Source organism: Bos mutus, chromosome 11, assembly GCF_027580195.1.
Source record: "Bos mutus isolate GX-2022 chromosome 11, NWIPB_WYAK_1.1, whole genome shotgun sequence".
In the NCBI taxonomy this organism is placed as follows: domain Eukaryota; kingdom Metazoa; phylum Chordata; class Mammalia; order Artiodactyla; family Bovidae; genus Bos; species Bos mutus.
Genome location: NC_091627.1, coordinates 12,522,514 through 12,548,515, shown reverse-complemented (window position 1 = coordinate 12,548,515; position 26,002 = coordinate 12,522,514). Strand labels below are relative to the sequence as shown.

Below are 26,002 nucleotides of genomic sequence, written 5' to 3'. Positions count from 1 at the left end.
TGCCTGTCAAAGGGGGTGAGTATAGACCGGAAGTTTAGGATTAGCAAGTGCACACTGTTATATATAGGATGGCTAAGCAACAATGAACTGGGCATCCCTGGTGGCTCACTGCCAAAGAATCTGCCTGTCAATGCAGGAAACGTGGGTTCATTCCCTGGATCAGGAAGATCCCCTGGAGAAGGAAATGGCAACCCAGTATTCTTGCCTGGAAATCCCATTGACAGAGAAGTGTGGCAGGCTACAGGTTCACGGGGGGGCGGGGGGCGGGGGTTGAGGGGGTTGGTCACAAAAGTCAGACACAGCTTAGTGACTAAACAAAAACAACAACAAAGCAACAAGGTCCTACCATATATATAGCACAGGGAACTATATTCAATATCCTACAACAAACCATAATGGGAAAGTGTGTGTGTGTGTGTGTAACTGAGTTACTTTGCTATATAGCAGAAATTAACACAACACCGTAAATCAACTATACAATAAAATAAATTTTAAGAAAAATCAACTCCTTGGTTCAAGATGACAAAGTAGAAGGATGTGAGCTCATCTCCTCCTGCGAGAGCACCAAAATTGCAACTACCTGTTGAAATACCATCAACAGGAGGATGCTGGAACCCACCAAAAGAGATACCCTATGTCCAAGGACAAAAAAGCAGCCGCAGCAAGATGGTAGGAGGGGCGAAATCATGATAAAATCAAATCCCATAACCATCGGGTGGGTGACCCACAGACTGGAGAACAATAATACCAAAGAAGTTTTCACACTATTGTGAAGGTTCTGAACCCTGCATCAGACTTCCCAGCCTGGGGATCTGACAAAGGGACTGGGAATCCCCAGGGTATCTGGCCTTGAGGAAACAGTGGGATATGATTACAGGCCTTCCAGAGGACTGGGGAGACAGACTCCAGTCTTGGAAGGCAAAAACAAAATTTTGAACGCACCAAGACGCAGAGGAGAGAAGCAGTGACCTCACAGGAGACTGAACCAAAACTGCCTGCTAGTGCTGGAGGGCCTCCTGTGGAGGCGTGGGTCAGCAAGGGCTCACCACAGGGACGGGCGCACTGCAAGGTCCTTCTTGGCCTAAACCCTCTTGGAGTTTGCCATCAATCCTGCCACAGAGCTGACACACCCCAGGGCTCAGTAACCTCAAGCCAAACAACTACCAGGGAGGGAGAGAAACCCCACCCATCAGCAGATAATTGGATTAAAGCTTTATTGAGCAAGGTCCTGCCCACCAGAGCAAGACCCAGTTTTTCCCATCCCTCCCATCAAGAATCTTACACAAGCCTCTCAGCCTCAGCCATGAGAGGACAGACAGAAGCAGCAGCAGTCTCACAGCAGCTAAAACAAAAACCATATTACAGAAAGTTATATTCCCAATGAAGGAACAAGATAAAATCCCAGAAAAACAACTAAATTAAGTGGAGATAGGCAACCTCCCAGAAAAAGAATTCAGAATAATGATAGTGAAGATGATCCAAGATCTTGGGAAAAGAATGGAGGCAAAGATTGAGAAGATGCAAAAAATGTTTACCAAAGACCTAGAAGAACTAAAGAACAAACAAACAGAGATGAATAATACACTAAAAGGAATCCATAGCAGAACAGCTGAGGCAGAAACACAGATAAATGACCTGGAGGACAGAATGGTAGGAGTCACTGCCACAGAACAGAATACAGGAAAAAGAATGAAAAGAAATGAAGACAGCCTAAGAGACCTCTGGGACACTACACACACCAATGTTCTCATTATAGGGGTCCCAGAAGGAGAAGAGAGAAAAGGACCTGAGAAAATATTTGAAGAGATAAATGCTGAAAACTTGCCAAACATGGGAAAGGAAATAGTCAAATTCAGGAAGCACAGAGTCTCCCAGGAAGGATGAGCCCAAGGAGGAGCACACCAAGACACAAAGTAATCAAATTGACAAAAATTAAAAACAGATAAAATATTAGAAGAAACAAGGGAAAAATTGCACATAACATACAAAGGAACTCCCATCAGGCTATCAGCTGATTTTTCAACAGAAATTCTACAAGCCAGAAGCAAAGGGCATGATACATTTAAAGTGATGAAAGGGAAGAACCTACAACCAAGAATACTCTACCCAGCAAGACTCTCCTTCAGAAATCAAAAGCTTTCCAGATAAGCAAAAATTAAGAGAACTGAGCACTATCAAACCAGCTTTACAACACATGCTAAAGGAACTTCTCTAGGCAGGAAACACAAGAGAAGGAAAAGACCTACAGAAAACCCAAAACAATTAAGAAAATGGTAATAGGATCATATATATCAATAATTACCTTAAATGTAAGTGGATTAAATACACCAACCAAAAGACATATAGACTGACTGAATGAAAACATGAGCATGTATGCACTTCCACTTACCACATCACTTTGCTTGACACTCTCCCCCCAAATTGTACAGAATTATTTTCTATTATTAAGTTAATCATGTTCCCATTATGGCTTCCAATTATAATTTATCTTTTAATTTTTGTCTGGCTATTGATTGTGAAAACTGATAAACATCTTTCATTATGGCGATTATGTAACTATTGCTCACTTAATACCACTGTATCATGACTGGTCAACAGAAAAATGAATAAAACTCTGTATCACCAAAACTAGGATGTAATAAAAACACAAAACCTGTAACCACTTTTGAAAATCCAGATGCATATCAGAATTACCTTGGAATTTTTTGGAAAATAGAAATACTCAGATACTCCTTTTTTTCTCCAGGTATGTTTCTAATGAGCTTCCCTGGTGGCTCAGAGGTTAAAGTGTCTGCCCGCAATGCAGGAGACCCGGGTTTGATCCCTGGGTCGGGAAGATCCCCTGGAGAAGGAAATGGCAACCTTCTCCAGTATTCTTGCCTGGAGAATCCCATGGAGAGAGGAGCCTGGTAGACCACAGTCCACGGGGCCCCAAAGAGTTCTAATGAGCAGTCATGTTTAAAAACAACTGGACTATATGTAAAAGGTTAGTTTTACTAACCTTTTATCTAGTTTGTTTCAAGTTTTCTATTTCATATTCAGTGTTCCCATCCCCTTTAGTTTATGTTCTCCAATTTCTCCATCTCTTCCTTTTTTATGTTCTTTCTCAAGGCTTTATCAAGGGCTGTAGAAAAGCCTTCATATACATATATATAAATATGTATAATATATATTTTAGAAGCTTTAAGGATTTTTGCCTAACTAAAAAAAATTGACATTTTGATTCCACTTGTTTGACTTAATATGAATAGAATGCTAGATTTCTAATTAAAAAATAGATATGCAACAAGCAACACAGGTTTACTGTATAGCATAGGGAACTAGTCAATATCTTGTAATAACTTATGATGGAAATAACAAAACTAATATTATGTGTCTGTATAACTGAATCACCTTGCTGTGCATCTGAAATATTGTAAGTCAATTATACTTCAATAAAACATATATATATTTTAAAAATCAATTCCTGAAGTATGCAGTAACATGTATGAACCTCAAAAGCATTAGGCTAAATGAAAGAGACTCAAAAGGAGTCATACTTGGAACTTTTCCTAGTGGTCTAATCATTAAGAATCCACAGTTCCACTGCAGGGGGCACAGGTTCAATCCCTGGTCAGGGAACTAGGGCCTCACATGCCACTCAGCACACTCAAAAGAAAAAAAAAAGGAGGCATACTTAAATGATTCCATGTATATGACATTCTGGAAAAAACATAACTATAAGGGACAGAAATTAGATCAGGCTGTCAGGGGCATTAGATGAAGGAAGGGAACCAACTGCAAAGGAACTTAAGCAACTTCTTGCAGAGATGGAAAACATTTTATATCTTGATTGTGGTGGTGGCTACATGACTGAAACAGTCTGTCAAAATTCATAGACCTGTATACCCAAAAAGGATGAATTTTACTCTATGTAAAAAGTGAAGGTGTTAGTCACTCAGTCAAGTCTGACTCTCTGTGACACCATGGATTATAGCCCACCTGGCTCCTCTGTCCATGGATTCTCCAGGCAAGAATTCCCTTCTCCAGGGGATCTTCCTAACGCAGGGATCAAATCAAAATTTTCAACACCTGTCTCAGACACGACCCTCCCCATAAAGCTATCCATTTTTTGCTCATTTCACAAATATTTCTTGAATGACTAGAATGCGCCATCCCCTGTTCTAAACACTTAAGACACAACAGTAAACAAAACAAAAATCACTGCCCTCATACAGCTACACCCTAGCAGAGGGGTTGGGAGGGAAAGCAATATATCATTTGTTACTCAGTCTCTAAGTCGTGTCTGACTCCCTGCGACCCCATGAACTGCAGTACACCAGGCTTCCCTGTCCTTCACTATCTCCTAGAGTTTGCTCAAATCCATGATCATTGAGTTGGTGACGCAACCCAACCATCTCATCCTCTGCCACCCCCTTCTTTTGCCTTCAACCTTTCCCAGCATCAGGGTCTTGGATTTCCAATGAGTCAACTCTTCATATCAGGTGGCCAAAGGATTGGAGCTTCAGCAACAGTCCATGCAATTAATATTCAGGACTGAATTCCTTTAGGATTGACTGGATTAATCTCCTTGCTGTCCAAGGGACTCTCAAGTCTTCTCCACCATCACAGTTCGAAAGCATCAATTATTCAGGGCTCAACCTTCTTTATGGTCCAACTCGCACATCCAAACTTGACTACTGGAAAAACCATAGCTTGGACTACACAGACCTTTTCCAGCATAGTGATGTCTCTGCTTTTTAATACGCTATCTAGGTTTGTCACAGCTTTCCTTTGAAGGAGCAAGCATCTTTTAATTTCATGGCTGGCATTCACTGTCCACAGTGATTTGGGAGCACAAGAAAATAGTCTTTCACTGTTTCCATTGTTTCCCCATCTATATGCCATGAAGTGATGGGACCAGATGCCATGTTCTTAGTTTTCTGAACGTTGAGTTTTAAGCCAGCTTTTTCACCCTCTTTCACCTCCATCAAGAGGCTCTGTAGTTCCTCTTCACTTTTTGCCATTAGAACATTATCATCTGCCTATCTGAGGTTGTTGGTGTTTCTCCTGGCAATCTTGATTCCACCTGATTCATCCAGCCCAGCACTGAAAGTGAAAGTCCAACTCTTTGTGACCCCATGGACTGTAGCCTGCCAGGTTCCTCTGTCCATGGAATTCTCCAGCCCAGAATACTGGAGTGGATAGCCATTCCCTTCTCCAGGGGATCGTCCCAACCCAGGGATCAAAACCAGGTCTCCCACTTCGCAGGCAGATTCTTTACCATCTGAGCCACCAGGGCAGTCCCCAGCCCAGCATTGGTCATCTGAATATATCATAAACATCCTGTATAACCGAATAATGTAGTCAATGTCACAGTCAAGTGCTATGCAAATAAAAAAACAGCAGAGTAAGAGGAGCCCAGAGTGTAGGAAACGCAAGTTACAGAATTAAAAAATTAAAGTCAGCTAACTGACATGATAAATTTTGAGCAGACTTGACAGTGACGAATATTTCAAGTAGAAGGAACAGCAAACGCAAAGGCCATGAGTCTAAAACATGTCTGGCCTGCTTGAAAACCAGCAAGGAGGTGAACAGAGTGATCAGGGAGAACGGTGGATGAGGCCAGACAAGTAATAGGGTTAGATGACATAGGGCCTTGTTTGGCTATCACTCTTGGACTGCAAGGAGAGCCAACCAGCAGATCCTAAAGGAAATCAGTCCTGAATATTCGTTGGAAGGACTGATGCTAAGGATGAAACTCCAATACTTTGGCCACCTGATGCAAAGAACTGACTCACTGGAAAAGATCCTGATGCTGGTAAAGACTGAAGGCGGGAGGAGAAGGGGATGACATAGGATGAGATGGTTGGGATGGCATCACCAACTCAATGGACTTGAGTCTGAGTAAACTCCAGGAGTTAGTGATGGACAGGAAAACCAGGCGTGCTGCAGTCCATGGGGTTGCAAAGAGTCAGACACAACTGAGCGACTGAACTGAGTGAAACAGGGAGCCAAAGTAGGGTTTGGACAGTAAATGATGATCTGACATATTCCAGAAGGATTCTTCTGGCTATTGTATTGAACTAGACTGCTGGAGGCAAAAGTACAAACAGCTGAGGGTCTGATAGGATTAGGACTTTTTCTACAAAGATCCAGTGGACAGATGATGATGGGAACAAGATGGCGGCAACAGGGGCAGTGGGGAGAAGTGTTCCAACTCTGCATGTACTTTGAAGGTAAGACCAAGAGGACTTCCTAGCAGACTGGATGTGGCATGTGAGAAAGGAGGAATAAAATTAATGCCAAGGTTTTTGCCCTGAAAAACTGAAGGATGAAATTATCTTCACCAAAGACAGGGAGATCTGGAGGCAGAGCATATTATAAAGAGAAGAGAAGGGGTTTGGCTTTAGACATGTTCCATTTAAGATGTTTACCAGACACCCCAGTGAGGTTGAGTAGGTAGTTGGGTATTTGGCTCTTAAGTACAAAAAAAGAGATATCAACATGAAAGCCAGTATAAGAGAGTATTAAAAGATATAGAAGTACTGATATGATCCCCAGGGGAAACTCCTATTCTAAAAAGTAGGGAGAAAGAAAATAATAAAAGAAACTGAGAAGGATTGACCAATAAAATGGGAGGTGGCGGGGGAGGGAGGTATGAACGTGTGGTATTCTGGAAGCCAAAAGTAAAAAAAAGTATACCAAGGAGCAATGAGTGATCATGTGTCAAATGCTATTTATAGGTCAAACACAACGATGACTAACAACATACTCTGAATTCTGGTACTTTTATGTTATCGATGACAACCTTGTCAAAGGCAGCTGTAGTCAAGAAGGAGGGGAAAAGCCTAACTGAATCAAGCTGGCTTAAGTGAGAATAAAATGGAGAAACTGGAACCCTCATACACTGCTGGTGGGAATGTTTTCATGCAGTCCTTTTGGAAAACGGTCTGACAGTTCCTCAAAATGTTAAACATAAGGTTATCTTATGACCAGCAATTCTCCTCCAAGGTATGCACCCAAGAGAACTGAAAGCACATTCTCCCAAAACCTGAATATAAATGTGTCTGATCAGCATATTTCATAAGAGCCAAAAAGTGGGAACAATCCAAATGTCCAAAACCTGAAAGATTAACAAAACGTGGAACTCACCCAAGGAATGGAATGTTATTCAGCCATAAAAAGGAATGTAGTGTTACAACATGGTAAACCTTGAAAACAGGTTAACTAAGTAAAAGCAGACAGACACAAAAGGTCACATATTGTTTGGTTCCCTTTATGTGAAATTTCCACAAGAGGCAGACCCACAGAGACATAGGTAGATTCCAAGAGAACAAGCAGAGCTACAGACTGAGGAATAGAGTGCCTGCGAAGGGATAAAGGGTTTTTTATGGGATGATGAAAATGTTCTGCAGATAGTGGTGATAGATGCACAACTCTGAATATACTAAAAAAACCACTGAACTGTACACTGATGGTGGTGAATTTTACAGTATGTGAATTATATTTCAATAAAAGAATGACAGAGGAAGAGATAGAATCAGTTCAGTTCAGTTCAGCTGCTCAGTCATGTCCGACTCTTTGCAACCCCATGGACTGCTGCACGCCAGGCCTCTCTGTCCATCACCAACTCCCGGAGTTTACTCAAACTCATGTCCATTGAGTTGCCAACCATCTCATCCTCTGTCATCCCCTTCTCATCCCACCTTCAATCTTTCCCAACATCAGGGTCTTTTCAAATGAGTCATCTCTTCGCATCAGGTGGCCAAAGTACTGGAGTTTCAGCTTCAGCATCACGCCTTCCAATGAACACCCAGGACTGATTTCCTTTAGGATGGACTGGTTGGATCTCCTTGCAGTCCAAGGGACTCTCAAAAGTCTTCTCCAACACCACAATTCAGAAGCATCAATTCTTCGGTGCTCAGCTTTCTTTATAGTCCAACTCTTACATCCATAAATGACTACTGGAAAACCACAGCCTTGACGAGACAGACCTTTACTGGCAAAGTAATGTCTCTGCTATTTAATACGCTGTCTAGGTTGGTCATAACTTTTCTTCCAAGAAGTAAGTGTCTTTTTATTTCATGGCTGCAGTCACCATCTGCAGTGACTTTGGAGTCCAAAAAAATTAAGTCTGCCACTGTTTCCCCATCCATCTGCCATGAAGTGATGAGACTGGATGCCATGATCTTTGTTTTCTGAATGTTGAGCTTTAAGCCAACTTTTTCACTCTCCTCTTTCACTTTCTTCAAGAGGCTCTTTAGTTCTTCTTCACTTTCTGCCATAAGGGTGGTGTCATCTGCATATCTGAGGTTATTGCTATTTCTCCCAGCAATCTTGATTCCAGCTTGTGCTTCTTCCAGCATTTCTCATGATGTACTCTGCATATAAGTTAAATAAGCATGGTGACAATAAACAGACTTGACGTACTCCTTTTCCTATTTGGAACCAGTCTGTTGTTCCAGACTGAGACAGAATGTGAGGGAAGAAATTACAAACAATTGAATAGAGACAACTTTCTAAAGTTCTGCTACAAAGGAGAGCAAATATACAGGACAGTACCTAGCAATGAAGGTAGGGTCAAGAAAAAGTATTTTTTAAACTGGGGGTATTTGAAATAACATGCTTTATACACTGATGAATGACCTAATAGACAGTAAAACAGTGATATAGGGAACTGGCTGGCAGCAGTGATTCTTGGACTAGTACCCTTGAGTAGTTCAAAGGGGGTGGTATTCGGCATACAACTAAAGATGCACAGATGCACTGATAGTTCATCATGTTAAAAGGAGGGAAGGCAGAATGCACAGGCACAGAGTGCCTCAGTCTTCCTAGTGAAGTAGGAAGTTTCTTAGGAAGCAAGGTCATCAGTTGAATGGGAGAGATGTTATACCTTTAAAGAGAAAGATGATGGTACAAAAGAGCTGTCTAGAAGAGTGGTAACACACTAGGTACATATATGACTGCCTGGCAGTATTAAGGACCCTCTGAGGTTCAAGGGCGTGAACTTAAGATCAGTCAGCACAGCTGTGGGAGTGTGCATGTGCACACATATGTACACACATGCACTTTCCAGCTGTGTTCAGATGCACAGGTACAAAGTAGAAGAGTCAGCTTAACCAGGATTACAAATTTTGCCAAGTAAGTATGATAAAGCAAGAAGGGCATGGTAATTGAGGGTATATGAAGAGGAGTTTGTAAAATGACTGGCTATGGAATTTACACTGGGTGAGGAAGGAAATGAGAATGTCAAGAAGGTAAAAGACAGTGAAAAAAGTGGTAAGATCATGGGCCTGAGGTCCAAGGAAAACAAAATCACTAGATGAAGAGAGTCCAAGGAACTAGAGGCTGGTGAGTGAGAATAATCATCTATGGGTTAGGTCATACCTAAATGCTCAAACCCAAGAAATCATTCCAGTTTCTGAACAGTAAAGAAAGTCTTATAATTATCAAATAATTTTGCATCCTGCCGCCCTTTATATGCCATCCAAAATGGAAATACTGGCACGCCTGGTGCAAGTCCCTACATTTTTATCTATATTTAGTACTTTACATAAATTTACCCCTGGCATATTTCAGGTACTAATAAATACTTAGTGATGGATACAGGACCCTGATGAGTTACAAAGCTATGTAGTGAAGGAAAGTAAAGACCAACGAGTGAGCAACTGTCCTTACCATATCACATATAACAGAGACAATTTCACAGCATTTACAGCTGCCTGCCTTTCAGACTACATCACACAATTAACATTTACCAATCATTGTCCTTCATATTTACTATTCAAAGACACTGCAGCCGATGAGGCAATTTTCTATGTTTGGCTGCAAAGCCTATACATTATTAATAATTAAAATTAGAGAAGACACAGCCATTTCATCAAAAGAAATCTGTTTTAATACTGTTTTAACTGAAACAGCTTGCATCTTCCACATGTTTTTCTTTAGGAACACACATACATTGTTATTTTAACCAAATACATTCTTTTTTAACTTCAGGTAATAATGGGGGGAAAGTGCTCACTTCAGCAGCACATATACTAAAACTGGAATGCTACAGAGAAGATTAGAATAGCCCCCGAGCAAGGATGACAAGCAAATTTGTGAAGTGTTCCGTATTTTTATAAAATTCATTCTAATCCAAAAAAAATAATAATAATAGTGGGGGGAAAGCACAAGGCTTAAGAATCATGTCCTAGAACTTCCCTGGTGGTCCAGTGGTTAAGAATCCACGCTTCCACTGTTGGGGGCCCAGGTTCCATCCCTGGTCACGGAATTAAGATTCTACATGCTGCACAGTGCAGCCAAAAACAAAAACAAAAAAAAGAATCATCCCTCCCCCCCAAATATGAATTATTTTGAATTTTAAAGCAATTACAAAATCCTCTCTGCTCAACTCTATCTCTTCATCACAGAATGCAGGAAATGAGCAATTTTCCAGAAACGTAGCGGTTCTCATCTCTGCACCAGAGTAAGGAGCACAGGAAGCTCTGTGAACTAGACCTTGTGCGGTTATACCACCAAGGACCAATTTAATTGGTCTGGGGTGGGATGTAGGTTACCAATAATTTTTTTTAACTCTCCAGAAAATCCTAACATACAAACAGGAAAGGGAACTACAAACCTAATCTAATCCTTTCATCAGCAGCCCATACTTCAGATTTCATGTCCAACTTACTGCCTTCTACATATCTCCATCTGGAAGGTTGCATGCACACCCCAAATGCAAATGTCCAATCCTAAAGTCAGCATCTTTTTCCCAAAGCATATTTTTTGTGTTTCTTTTTGTTCTGTAACATTTCTGATTACGAAATATAACTTAAATGCACAAAAATGCATAAAACATATAAGTACAATTTAACAGTCCTAAAAAAGTACATCTGTGATTATCAGCCAGATTAAGAAATACATAACTAACAGCAAGCACCTCAGTATCCTATATATCTCATCTTGGATGGTATCCCAACTCATCCAGCCACCATCAGAATATGGGTTATCATCGTAAAATTTATCCTTCTCCCAATCTTCAATAAACCCCAAGTACTGAAGATTTTACTGCCTAAATATATCTCCTGTTCTTTTTCACTTCCATTTTCTTAGTCCAGGCTCTCATGAGTTTGAACTTGTCTCCAGTTTAACCAATGAAATGATATCTTAAAATAAATCTGATTGTGACCTACTCTTGCTGGCTTCCCATATGTTAGCAAGATAAGATTCTCCTCTGAACTGGCCCTGATATATATCTAAATATCTATCTACCTACCTACCTATTTCTCTCCCTCTCGCTTTCCCATCACTATGGAACTTGTCCCACTTCAAAAATTATACTGCAGATACACTAACGTGCTTACAATTTCCTAAACACACTATGCCATTTCCTGTCTTTCTACCTGTTCTTCTGCAGCACACATCCTTCTTTCCCACTGCTGAACTTGAATTTACTTTCAGACCCAACCCAGCCACCAATTTCTTCAGGAAGTGGTCTCGGACCACCACTCTATCCCTAAATAGTGATTCATTCTCCCTCTATGCTATTTCTGTACCCTGTTCTTGTCTATAGAATCATTTATCAAACTCGTACTTAGAAACAATTTTCAGTGGCAGCCTCCTTTCAACAGCCCCACACCTGCTCCAGGAACTGTCCTTTCTCCATCCACAAAGGCAGGCTTCCAATAGGAGATCCAAACTTCAAAACCTGCCCTCAAGCATAGCTGAACCAGACTGGGCCAATCAGACTCCCTCCCAGGAACCTGGAATTCAAATTAAAATAGAAAATTGGTATCTCCATGTGGCTGAGAACTATTAGTTTTAAAAGAAAGGCTATGGGACTTCCCTAGTGGCTAAGACTCCACAACGCAAGGGGCCAGAGTTTGATGCCTGGTTAGGGAACTAGATTCCACCTGCTGCAACGAAGACTCAGCACAAGCAAATAAATATTTTTGAAAAAGAAAGAAACAAACTTTATGAAGCAGCCATATTCTAACCATATGTACTAAAAAGAGGAGAAAGCAAATCTTCAAAGAGAAAAGAAAGAATAGATGGGCAGAGTAAAACAAAGGTAAGAGGAGACAGTCCTATGGGCCTTCCAGTTATTCCTAGAAGCTGCTCTGATTCCTTCCTGTTCTTGAGTTTTAAAAGCAAGACCTATATACTGAGATACTACAGATTTCTATTACTTGCAACAAAAAGGTCCAAGTAATACTGGATTAACTTTCTTACACATTATCTCTATTAGCATCCTGAAGGCAGAGGCTGTCTCGTCTATGTGCCAGACCAACACAGGTCCTGAAAATGTCAGTTCAGTTCAGTTGAGTTGCTCAGTTGTGTCCAACTCTTTGCGACCCCATGAATCGCAGCATGCCAGGCCTTCCTATCCATCACCAACTCCCGGAGTTCACCGAAACTCATGTCCGAGTCGGTGATGCCATCCAGCCATCTCATCCTCTGTCATCCCCTTCTCCTCCTGCCCCCAATCCCTCCCAGCATCAGGGTCTTTTCCAATGAGTCAAATCTTCACATGAGGTGGCCAAAGTACTGGAGTTTCAGCTTTAGCATCACTCCTTCCAATGAATACCCAGGACTGATCTCCTTCAGAATGGACTGGTTGGATCTCCTTGCAGTCCAAGGGACTCTCAAGAGTCTTCTCCAGCACCACAGTCCAAAAGCATCAATTCTTCGGCGCTCAGCTTTCTTCACAGTCCAACTCTCACATCCATACATGACCACAGGAAAAACCATAGCCTTGACTAGAAGGACTTTTGTTGGGTACTCATTAATTAATATCATCCATGGCAGACTTAAGAGCTGTGCATTTTTCCATATGTAAATTTTAATTTTAAAAAAGTGTAACAAGTTTGAACTCCAGCTAATTATAATTAACATGTATGTCAGTGTTTAGAAATAAACTGTAAGAATGTCTGCAACTTACTTTGTAATACATCAAAAAAAAAAAAGATTGATAGATAATGGGATAAATTGATGGATAAACATGATAAAGCAAATAAAAGAAAATGTTAATTGCTGGGGTTGAGCTAATTGTAGAATATGTAGGTGTTCACTGTATAATTCTTTCAAATCTTTTGCATTTTTAAACTTTAATAATAAAACGCTTAGAGAAAAATGTACCAGCAGTACATCTACACTGACTTATATGGACAAGGTCCACACACATAACTGATTGTACTACTCTCTGCCTTAAAATGAAATTTCAAAGGACTTTAACAGATACACTAGATAACTCAGCAACTTCCTTTCACTGACTAATAAATTTTACAACTGTTTTGTCCGTCTTTCCAGTTCATATGAGTTTTATAATGACAGCTGTTAGGCACAATTAAAATGTAAAACTAAATACTTCTAATTTCATACTTCTAAACTCCTTTAAAACTAGTTTTAGAAAACATAATAAAGTTAGATGGGGAAAATTCAAATCATGTTTTCTACTATCAAGACCATTCATCAAGACAAAAGAGCTGGCAGCTTTATACTGTAAACCTCCCCTTGACAAGACAGAAAAATACACTAGGAGAATAAGAAGAATCACAAAATCACAAAGTGCTGAAACTGGTCAAAAAGACTAACACAAGATTGTTATTTGTCAAAAAGAAAATTAAGACCCAAAGAAGTGATATATCTTGCCTGATGATGATGTGAAAGTCGTTCAGTCGTGTCCAACTCTTCGTGACCCCATAGAATATACAATCCATGGAATTCTCCAGGCCAGAATACTGGAGTGGGTAGCTGTTCCCTTCTCCAGGGGATCTTCCCTACCCAGGGGTTGAACCAGGTCTCCCACTTTGCAGGTGGATTCTTTAACAAGCTGAGCCACCAGGGAAGCATCATCTTGCCTGAGGTCACCAACAACTTTTTAGGAAGGCTCAGACTCAAACCCTGGACTCATGACTAAAGTCCAGCGCCCTTTCCATACTCTCCTGTGGTTCTATATCTTTTTTTTTTTGGAAAAGTAATATTACATAGGGCTACCCTGGTAGTTCAGTGGTAAAGAATCCACCTACCAATGTAGGAGATGCAGGTTCAATCCCTAGGTCACAAAGATCCCCTGGAGAAGGAAATGGCAACCCACTCCAGTATTCCTGTGTGGGAAATCCCATGGACAGAAGAGCCTGGTGGGCTACAGTCCACGGGGTCACAAGAGTCGGACTTAGCAACTAATCAACAATAAAATATTACATGAAGTGCCTCATCTCAGCTTAAATATTTAATATTTTTCAACTTGTTTAATTTTTTTGTACCACATGTTCAAATTCTAAATACAAGTGAATACAGGAATCACATTACAACCAGGATTCAAATGATATACCTTATCATTCACTGTAACTAAACTTCATTAAAACAGCCTGAAAGTGCTATTCCACTGTTTAGGCAAATAAAGACACATTGACAGAATTTTAGCAGTAAATGTGCCTGCATTCCTCGTATGTAGAAGTTCAAAATTTAACATGTACTTTCCCCAAAAATGAGTAACTCAAAGCTACAAAAGCTAGAGAATAAGCCTTAATGCAGCCTATTTTTTGGTCTTTTTTTTTTTTTTAATTCAGAATGTATTTTAGAGTATATTTACTAAAATAATGGATTACAGATCTGGATAACTGTATTTTTTCTTGCAAAAGCATTCAAGAAATGCTAGTCTGTGTTGTATAAAGAGTGTGGTTAGGCTTCAGTGAATTATGATGCAATTACTGTATTTCTACTGAGATTTCGTCAGACAACTGAAAATCAAAGCAAAGACTAGACTCCTAAGATACAACTTCAGCAGAATACACTGTTATCCCACAGAGCCATAGGTGACCAGTCAGATGCAAACAAAATAGTGTTTCTTTTCCTATCTCTGTTTCACAGCAAAACGAAAGTTGTAAGAAATGTTGAAAGGGTAGCTCTCTATATGCAAAATACATTTAAATCATGTTACTTCTATTTAATAAAAGACACTTCTGAAATAATTTAGCAATAGAACACTCAACAAGACAGAGTTCCAAGAAAAATAACCAAAAGTAAGTCAACCAGAATGAGCTTGCTGTCTGTTATATTACAATGGAGATATGTAGAAGTATCCAGCTTACTCTCTGATTAATAATCCATCTGTACAAACACTTAACATTCTGCCATAGTCCACAGCTTTCAACCCCTAAATCAGATTCCCACAAGTGCTGTTGCTGAAAACACCTCACCAACAACACCTCAACATTGATGAAACACTCAAAATACTACAGAAGGGCATCATACTTCTAGTATGTCAGTAAGGAAGGACCCCTCTGCTACAAAGCAGAATATGTTCCCAATTTCTTGAGGAGCATGCACTAACATGGTTTTTTAACACATAGTAAGTACAGCAAAATTATCTGTGAAATTACACAGATAAGCACTTGTATTTCAAAAAGAATATATTTTTCCTGAGAGAAAATGTAACTGCCGCAATTATTTTGTTTCTTACTTCCTTTACTCATTTTACACATCATTTTATCTACCAAAAGCAAGGCTAGAAAATGTAACTTCTAAACAGAATAAAACCTCTCGTGTTTCATTAACTGACATACCTGAAGTAGGATGTCATTTACAAATGTAATGATGACAGTGAAGCAATGCAAGTTCTTGATGAACTTTCTGAATCTTCAAAATAAGACCAAGTTATGCCAGTAATTTGTCAGTATATTATATTGGACATCAGTAATACTGTATTGGACATATTGTTAAGGAAAGATACATTTAAGAGCAGTGATAATAGTAAGCATAAAAAATGCTGAATAGATTTTCTGCCCAAAAAATTGTGTGTTATACAAATTGCACTTTGATGCCATGAGATCTGCATGTAAAAGTTCCAGCTCTACAACTTCTTTGAAGTTCTCTCATTTGCAATGGGAATACCACTACTTGGCTTTATCTGTTGATAGTTACCTCACAGAGCTGGTACAAGAAGCAAGAGCTGAATGTGTATAGTCACACTTTGTAAACATAACACTGGGTTGCTCTGGCATTCCTACTGAAATCTACAGCATTACAGCTGTGGAGGAGGCAGCTAACTATCCACCAAAAGCCACTGTTTCTTCCAAAGTAAGAGAGTTGTAATGGGGACAAGGTTCGCCACCCTTCACATTTTGTAGCTGAAAATGAACTCCTCCCAAGAACATTTCAACACTGATGAAATAACTCAAAATACTACAGAATGGCATCCTACCACCCAGTCAGCAAGAGAAAGGACATGACATTTCCCAATCCCTCTGCAACTAGATAAGGCAATGAGACTAAGCCCTCAGCAACCAAAGTGAGCAGAAATTGTACTTGCAACTTCCACCTCTCTTAGACAATGTGTCCAACAAAACAACCGTGGAAGCCAGGTACTAAAGATAGTAGGATCCCCATCAGCCCTATTGCCTGAGCTCCCTAAATGCCTTTTATGGAGAGCCATAGGCTGAGGCAGAAAAGGCAATGGCATCCCACTCCAGTACTCTTGCCTGGAAAACCCCATGGACAGAGGAGCCTGGTGGGCTGCAGTCCATGGGGTCGCTCAGAGTCTGGCACGACTGAGCGACTTCCCTTTCACTTTTCACTTTCATGCATTGGAGAAGGAAATGGCAACCCACTCCAGTGTTCTTGCCTGGAGAATCCCAGGGACAGGGGAGCCTGGTGGGCTGCCATCTATGGAGTCGCACAGAGTCGGATACAACTGAAGCGACTTAGCAGCAGCAACAGGCTGAGGTGGACACCTGCTCTGGGCTATTATGCACAGGATTTAGGCATTTTAGCTGATGTATTTCAGGGCTCTAATTCAGCAGCTGGGGTTACTTAACTAATATAATAGCCAACCCCTCACACAAGGTAATGGGTACAACTTAAAAATCCCTAACAAGCTTAACAAGCTTGTTACAACTTAACAAGCTTCCAACATCTTCCCACAAAGTAACACATAAAAGATAAAATTCCCAATGTAAGAGTTTCCCGGAAGGACATTATCTGAGAAGACTGTTAAAGTTTTAAAGGTAAGAGAACTGGCCCTGAAATCAGACTGCCTAGGTTCAAATCCCTGCTCTATCACTTGCTAACCGTGTAACCCTGGATGGAAATTAACCTGTCTCACATGTAAAGTGAGAATAAAAACAGTACTCACCTTATTATGTTGTTGTGATGTTTAAATGAAAAAAAAGAAAAAAAAATTCCATGCTTAGAAGAAAGCATGGCATAAGAACACTCAGTAAATGTTAGCTTTTATTATTAAAACTATAAAAATCATGATTCTGTAAAATTTCACTGAGCTGATCATATACCAATAGGAAAGTTACTAGAATGCTATCAAGATTCTCTATAGTCTAGTTACTAGCGCAAAGTATTCTAGTAGATATGCAGTTAAACCTAGATTCCCTGAAAGGCAAATTAAAAGGAGTTCACTCTCAGTATTCAAGAAAGACAGCTGCATTGAAGAAGTATGACCTAGGGTCTGGTCATTTGCAAACCATTACAGTGACCAAGAGAGAACAGTGCGTTGTATTAAAACAACCTAATTTCAGGACAGGCTGTACAGGACTCTAATGGCACTGGTTTTCTAAAAAAGAGAGTCATCCTAGCATCCCAAATAGGCACAAGGATTTATAAACAGTTGAGAAACAATCTAAAGATGTGAAGGGAGATTACCAAGGAAACTTCAGAAATTTGTCCTGCCTTTGGAACAATAATCTTATAGCATAGTTTTGTGACTTATACACCTACAGGAGAAAATCCATAACAGACTTTAAACCTATGTGTATCATAAAAGCAATTCCATATTTTTAAAAAACACACTCCAAAAATAAATTCTACACTGTAATACCATCTGGAGAGAAGGCACAAGTTCAATAAATTTACAAGGAGAAAGGTAAACTCAATTATAACATTATACAAGTTTTAGAATGAGAATCTTTAAGTGTTACTAATGATTTCCTCAGCAGTAGCAGTAACATTTATGCTTTGGTATCCCTAAATATAAATATATTTAAGTAAATAAAACAAAATAAAATATTGGGTTGGCCAAAACTTTGTTTGGGTTTTTATGTAAGATAACAGAAAAGCGCAAGTAACTTTTTAGCCAACCCAAAGCCCTGTTAGTACAGAACGCCTACCCTGCCCTCCCTGCCTATCCAAATCCTTTTTTCCAGGGCCACATTTACTCACACTGCTCCAATGAGGTCTAGAGAAGGACATTTACCCTGATCTCTTTTATTTGTACCTGTAGCACAAATTTAGACTCCAGGGCATTGAATACCTTACATTCATATGAGTATAACTTAACACCAAGAGCAAAAACTCCTGAAGGGCAGAGATTGTCATCCTGTTTTGCTATGCCTGTTTTACTCAGCCTGAGCTGACTAAGAATGATTAACACCTACAAGTCACTGAATGGCTCACACTGAGCTAGGCACTCTAAATATTTTTAATGGAAAGTTATAAAAGATTTGATAAATACAAATTACTAAATGACATCTGAATTTATGGAACATGTTAATGCTGCTACTAAGTCGCTTCAGTCATGTCCGACTCTGTGCAACCCCATAGACGGCAGCCCATCAGGCTCCCCCGTCCCTGGGATTCTCCAGGAAAGAACACTGGAGTGGGTTGCCAATTCCTTCTCCAATGCATGAAAGTGGAAAATGAAAGGGAAGTCTCGCTCAGTCATGTCTGACTCTTAGTGACCCCACGAACTGCAGCCTAGCAGGCTCCTCCATCCATGGGAGTTTCCAGGCAGGAATACTGGAGTAGGGTGCCAGTGCCTTCTCCGAAATGTTAATAAGTATCTGCAAACCAGTCATCTAACAACAAAACTAGTGCAATCTCATTACAGTAGAAGCAACCCATACAGTCTTCATCTTCACAGCAGCCCTATGAGAAGGCACGGGAGACAAAGGCTCAAAGGGACCCAACCAAAGTCACAAAGCTATTAAACGCCAGAGCCAACATTCAAACCAGGTCTTCTGACTAAGATGCCAATTTTCTTTCCACCGTATCTATTCTGTTACTTGGATTTACTCTTCTCCTCTGCCTGCCTAAGTCCTACTATTACTCTTTAAGCTTCAACTCCTCCAAGAAATCCTCTCCAACGACCACAGGTTACACTTTTTTCACCTCTCTTTTCATCAAAGCTCAATGAAAGAAAGGCCTAAATTTTACACTTCCTTTGTTGTTGCCCCCAGTTTTAGCACAACACCTGGAGCAGTTACTTAATTGCTGTGTGTGTGTGTGTAAATATATTTGCCACATATCTGAATATATACACATTTATGTATGATAAATGTATACATAATATAAACTCCTCACCCAGGTTACAAAGTCTCAGCTGATCTGGCCCCTGCCTACCTCACCAAACTCTCATCTGTATCTCACTCTCTGGCTCTTCCTCTCTCTCCCTCCTGGTTGTACTCCAATCACTCGGTCCTCCTTTTTGGCTCCTCCCACATACCAACTGTGTCCCTGCACGGCACTAGCAGTCCTCTCTGGCCGGCAGAGTCTTGCAGCCAGAGAGACTCTTAACCTTCGGATCTAACTATAAATGAGATATCTTCAGAGGCCTTCCCCAATCATCCAATTAAGTAGCCACCCCCATCACTCTCCTATCTTAATATCAACCTATATTTTAATTATCTGCCTAGCACTTAATGGTGTATTTCTTGATTACTTATTCTCTACTTCAACACAGGAACATAAGGTCAACAAAAGTAGGGACCTTGCCTGTCTTATTTACCACTGTATTCCAGTGTCTAGAACACTGCCTGGCCCACAACAGATATTCACAAGGGTGTTGAGTAAATACATTTATGAATAAATTAACAATTACTTCCATTCCAATTACTCAATTAATGGTTTTAGCACCAAAGTGGGGAGGGGGGCTTAAAAAGTTAACATTTTGCTAGCTATAAATAAATCTCTCCATCTATTTGAAGTAGAATACTTTTTCTACAGAATTCCTTCTCTAACCTCATTCCAATCTCTAATTTCATTCTCATCTCAAACCAATGGTAAAGATGCACCACAGTAAACCTACCAATTTCCCCCAAATTGATCCACTGATTTAATGAAATTCCTATCAACATTTTTCTCACACAAACTTTTTCTAAAATGGCAAGTCACAAGATCTAGAATTGCTAAAACAATTTTGAAAAGAATAAAAGATGAGGAGTCACTCCCCACCCAAGTTAAAGACTTACTATACTGCTACTGTAATCAAGCCTGCTGGTACCAGCAGAAGAGTACACTTAGATCAATGGAACAGAATAGAGACCCAGAATTAGAATCACACAAAACTCGGTTCAACTGTATTTTGAAAAAGGTGCCAAAGTAATTCAATGAAGGAAGGATAGCCCTTTCAACCAATGATGCTGGAGGACTTGGACATTAATAGTCCAAAAAAAAAAAAAAAACAAAAGAAAAAAAATAAAACTTTGACCCAAATCTCATAGCTTACATAAAAAACTAATTCAAACAGATCACAGACTTAAATGTAATACTACAGAAAATCTTCATAACACAGAGCTGGGTCTACAGTTCTCAGATTTGACATTTTCAGACTTGACATTCTCAGACTTGACACCAAAAACAAGACCCATAAAAAGAAACTGATAAACTGGACCTCATCAAAGTTAAAAACTTTTCTTCTATGAGATCCAATTAAGATTTAAAAAAAAGAAAGTTAAAAACAGAGAGAAAATATCTGCAAACCATATATCCAACAAAAGACTTCTGGCTAAAATACTGGGTAGCCAAAATGTTTGAAGAACATATATAAAGAACGTTCAAAGCTCAACAGTAAAATAAAACAAAAACAAGCAATCCAATTAGAAAATGAGCAAAAGACATTTCACTAAAAAGGACATATAGATGGCAAAAAACACTTTAAAAGATGTTCAATATCATTAGCCATTAAAGAAATACAAATTAAAGCCAAAATGATATATCACTACATATTGATCTGAATGGCTAAACAAAAAATAATTCATTGCAAAATAGTACAGCCACTTTGTTGGGAAGATCCCTTGGAGAAGGGAAAGGCTACCCACTCCGGTATTCTGGCCGGGAGAATTCCATGTACTATATAGTCCACAGGGTCGCAAAGAGTTGGACCTGGCTTCATGGGAAATAGATGGGGAAACAGTGGAAACAGTGTCAGACTTTATTTTGGGGGGCTCCAAAATCACTGCAGATGGTGACTGCAGCCATGAAATTAAAAGACGCTTACTCCTTGGAAGGAAAGTTATGACCAACCTAGATAGCATATTCAAAAGCAGAGACATTATTTTGCCAACAAAGGTCCATCTAGTCAAGGCTATGGTTTTTCCTGTGGTCATGTATGGATGTGAGAGTTGGACTGTGAAGAAGGCTGAGCGCCATAGAACTGATGCTTTTGAACTGTGGTGCTGTAGAAGACTCTTGAGAGTCCCTTGGACTGCAAGGAGATCCAACCAGTCCATTCTGAAGGAGATCAGCCCTGGGATTTCTTTGGAAGGACTGATGCTAAAGCTGAAACTCCAGTACTTTGGCCACCTCATGCAAAGAGTTGACTCCTTGGAAAAGACTCTGATGCTGGGAGGGATTGGGGGCAGGAGGAGAAGGGGATGACAGAGGATGAGATGGCTGGATGGCATCACGGACTCGATGGACGTGAGTCTGAGTGAACTCCGGGAGTTGGTGATGGACAGGGAGGCCTGGCGTGCTGAGATTCATGGGGTCGCAAAGAGTCGGACACGACTGAGCGACTGAACTGAACTGAGCTCCTTTCACTTTGGAAAACCATCTGGCAGTTTCTTACAATGCTAAGCACAGTCTTTTATCATATAATACAGGAATCACACTCCTAGGTATTTATCCAACGAGTTAAAAATTTATGCCCACCTAGACACAGATGTTTATCGGAGAAGGCAATGGCACCCCACTCCAGTACTTTTGCCTGGAAAATCCCATGGACAGAGGAGCCTGGTGGGCTGCAGTCCATGGGGTCGTGAAGAGTCGGACACGACTGAGCGACTTAACTTTCACTTTTCACTTTCATGCATTGGAGAAGGAATTGGCAACCCACTCCAGTATTCCTGTCTGGAGAATCCCAGGGACGGGGGAGCCTGGTGGGCTGCCGTCTATGGGGTCACACAGAGTCGGACACGACTGAAGTGACTTAGCAAAAGACACAGATGTTTATAGCAGCTTTATTCATAATTTTCAAAAGACTGGAAACAAGATCTTTCAATAGGTGAATCAACAAACTAATATATCCACACAGAGGAATATTATTCAGGAATTTAAATGATGAGCTGTCAAACCACCAAAAGACATGGAGGAACCTTAAATGCATATTGCTAAGTGAAAGAAGCCAATCTGAAAAGGCTATACATGTATAATTTCAATTACAGTCATCCCCTGTACTCAATCCACTCATCTGCGATACTCAAATTCATTGGTATCCATAGGTTCCACATCTGTAAATTCAACCAAATGAAGACTGAAATTCCAAGGTTAAAGACCCACAGATATGGAGGGCTGATTGTATATGACACTCTGGAAAAGGGAAAACTATCACTGGAAAAAGATCAGGGGGTAGGGGAGGGATAAATAGGTAGAACACAGGGAGAATTTTTTAGGATAATGAAACTATATCCACCACTATGATATGGTGGATATAGATGTACTTGTCAAAATCCACAGAACGAAAACACAAATAGTGAACCCGATTCATGGGGTCGCAAAGAGTCGGACACGACTGAGCAACTGAACTGAACTGAACTGAATGTAAACTATGGACTTTAGATTATAATGTATCAATATTAGTCCATCAAATTTAACTAGTAAAAGATATTAATAAAAGGGGCAACCAGTGAAGGAGAAAGATATATATGGGAACTCTGTATTAACCTGAAGTTGAACTCTGCTCAACTTTCTGCAAACCTACAACTATCCTAAATAATAAAGTCTGCTAATTTTCCTTAAAAAACAGTAGTAACATCAAATGCTAGTAAAGATGTAGAGAAATTGAGCCACTCATATATTGCTGGTGGAAATGTAATGCTACATCCTCTCTGAAAAAGTCAGCAGTGTCTTATTAAAACTACTGTATTCACCATACAATGAAGCAATTGCACTCTTGGGCATTAATCCCAGAAAAATGAAAATGTATATACAAAAACCTGTATACAAATGTTCACATTAGCTTTACTGGTAACAGCCAAAAACTGGAAACAATCCAAACGTCCCCCAATTAAATTAAGACATTTCTATCTACCATGAAATACCACTCAGCTATAAAAAGGAACAAACTATTGATACACACAACTACTTGGATGGATCTCAACAAAACTGTGCTAAGTAAAAAAAAAAAAAAAAAAGCCAATCTTAAAAGATTACATACTATATGATTCCACTTTTATAACATTCTTGAAAGACCAAATTATACTAATGGGTTTTTATTGAATATATTATTTCTTAACAACAGCAAGAGAATCTACAATTATCTCAAAATAAGAACTGTTCTACACTCCAAAAGTTAAAGACATAGTCTCCAAAATCAAGTATTTCCCCTCGGGGGGCTGACAAATTTCCCAGAGGAGTGGGTCTCAGTCTCAGATGCACATAAGAATCACCTCTATGAATTTCGATGCTTAGGCAGTATCCTAGACCAATTCAATTAGAATCCCTTGAGGTTAAAAGGTGATCCGCACTTTTTTAAGCTCTTAGATATTTCAATGTGCAATTAAGATGGAGCATCAGTATCTGCCAAAGTAAGAGAGTCTTTTCAAAAGCAACCCTTATTGCATGCCAGGATTATTAACAAGAGTTAAGGATCTGGCAATTAACAGTTTGCTAAAATCTTAGTTACAAATCTCACTGATTTGTACTCACCCAAATCTCACTGATAAATCTCACCCAAATCTCACCCATCTTCCAGAAACAGAAGACTCAAAAAATTAATACAAGAAAGATAACAGTTCATTATGATCTATTTTTAAATAACGTCTTTCCTTGGTAATGGGAGTTTGAATCAGAAGTTGGGAATACTAGGTTCATTTTCATCTGTGAAACTTCTATAAATATAAAAATGGAACCATTAATCTGGCTTTCCAAAATCTTTCAAGCAAAAAGGTTACCATATTCCATTTAAGGTTTAACCTAAAATCAAAAGGAAGGATTTGAAACAATCTCAGGACTTTCACAAATTTAACTACCTACACACAAACCATGAAGCTTTCCTGGTGGTTCAGCAGTAAAGAAGCCGCCTGCAATGCAGAAGAGGCAGGTTTGATCCCGGGGATGGGAAGATCCCCTGGAGAAGGAAATGGCAACCCACTCCAGTATTCTTCCCTGGGAAATCCCATGGACAGAGGAGCCTGGCGGGCTACAGTTCACAGGGTCGCAAAAAAGTTGGATGCGCACACACACACACACACACACACACATGAGAACAAGGCAAAGAACATGAAACATTTCAAATGAACTGCTCTTTTCCACCTGCATGTAAAAAAGCAGCAGTGGCAGCATCACAAACACACAAAAAAAGATTTAAAACTAAATGTCATGTAGGAACACTAAACACACCCAAACAAACCCACATACCACATAATTCAACACATCCGGGTAGCAGTGGCTAAGAAACAGAACAGCATGGAGATTGCAAGGATTTGGCAGACTGGTTTAGAAGAGATTCACGTCTCCTTTGCCTTTAATTTTGCCTGTTACATTACCCAAATAGTTTTTGGTTTTAGGTTTATCTGGAGTTTGGAGCAGGGGGGGATGATTCCACTGTATAAATTATCAATTTAAAACAGATTCTTAGTCCAGGTAAATTAAATAAAACACACAAGAATGCTATAAAAAAAATTTGACACCTGTATGTTGCTTAAAACATTAAAGTGATAAGGTCATTTTTAAATATGTGTAATCTTTTTACAAGTTCAGAAGAACCACAAATTATGGAGCTACAAACCACCAGCTATTCAAAAGAAAATTGTAGCTTATAAAGTGTTGGCTGACTGCCAGTACAAATGAATTTTTTTTCCCTCAAACCAGCTTTGTAAGCCACAATACTCTTTCAAAAGTGACTATAACCATATTATCCAATCAAAGAGTAATGTATTAGACAGTAAAGGTAAGTTAATTCTTGGCCTAAAACAAACTGTGAAGTCCACAAATTGTTCACCAACATAGTAAAATGCCACCTTAGAAAATTTCAATTCATTACTATTTTACCATAATTTAATCAAGTAACTAAGTAAAAATTACAATAAAAAATAAATTTGGAATCCAAATACCAATCAACACCTTTAAAAGGAGAAGAATAACCACCATCCACCCTCCACTTAAAATAGTCATCCTTTGAAAAATCGCAAAATTCCCCACTACAATCCAAAAATACTTCCTTAAAACTCACTGACCAAACAGAAACATAAAAGAAAACACTGTGGAGACAGACAAGGGTTCAAATCCCAGCTATACAACTTCTTAGCTACTAAGTCAATTAACCATTCCAGGCCTCACTTTTCTCCTTTATAAAATGGCAACACCACTGTTCACCTCACAGTGAAACTGTTTCAAAGATCTAAAGATAGGGCTAAAGATGTAAAAATACTGGAAACCATACAATTCTACAAAAATAAGGTATCAATGTGAGAATAAAAATATATATTACAATTTAATTTTGCAAGCCTAGATTAATTACTCTATATGAATTATCCAGTCTAGCTTAACTGACATAACGACTATCTGAATTAAGTATCACACTTTTGCCTCGTAAAGACAATGGCCTCCTCTCTCCCTCACCTACTTAAATAAAACTCATTCTACCCAACACGGTAGATGTCACACTTGTTACAGAGAACACTGCATTAGTTATCTTTTCATGAGATTATACATCTAACCTCTCTCACTAGACTACAAACTACTGAAGAAAAGGAATCCATTTTCATAATGTACATCTTTTGCTCCGTTTAGTCACTGAGTCCTGTCTGAATCTTTTGCGACCCCATGGACTGTAGCACATCAGGCTCCTCTATCCATGGAATTT

General features: G+C 39.5%; 1 protein-coding gene and 1 non-coding gene across 7 annotated transcripts in view; one reads left to right on the top strand and one right to left on the bottom strand.

Moving 5' to 3' along the window:
• Nucleotides 1-26,002, bottom strand: part of STRBP (spermatid perinuclear RNA binding protein) — a 198,764-nt gene that overhangs the window by 128,273 nt on the left and 44,489 nt on the right. The window lies entirely within an intron of this gene.
• Nucleotides 9,999-10,105, top strand: LOC138990091 (U6 spliceosomal RNA). Its single transcript, XR_011466257.1, has one exon. It is a non-coding gene; the product is annotated as a U6 spliceosomal RNA (small nuclear RNA).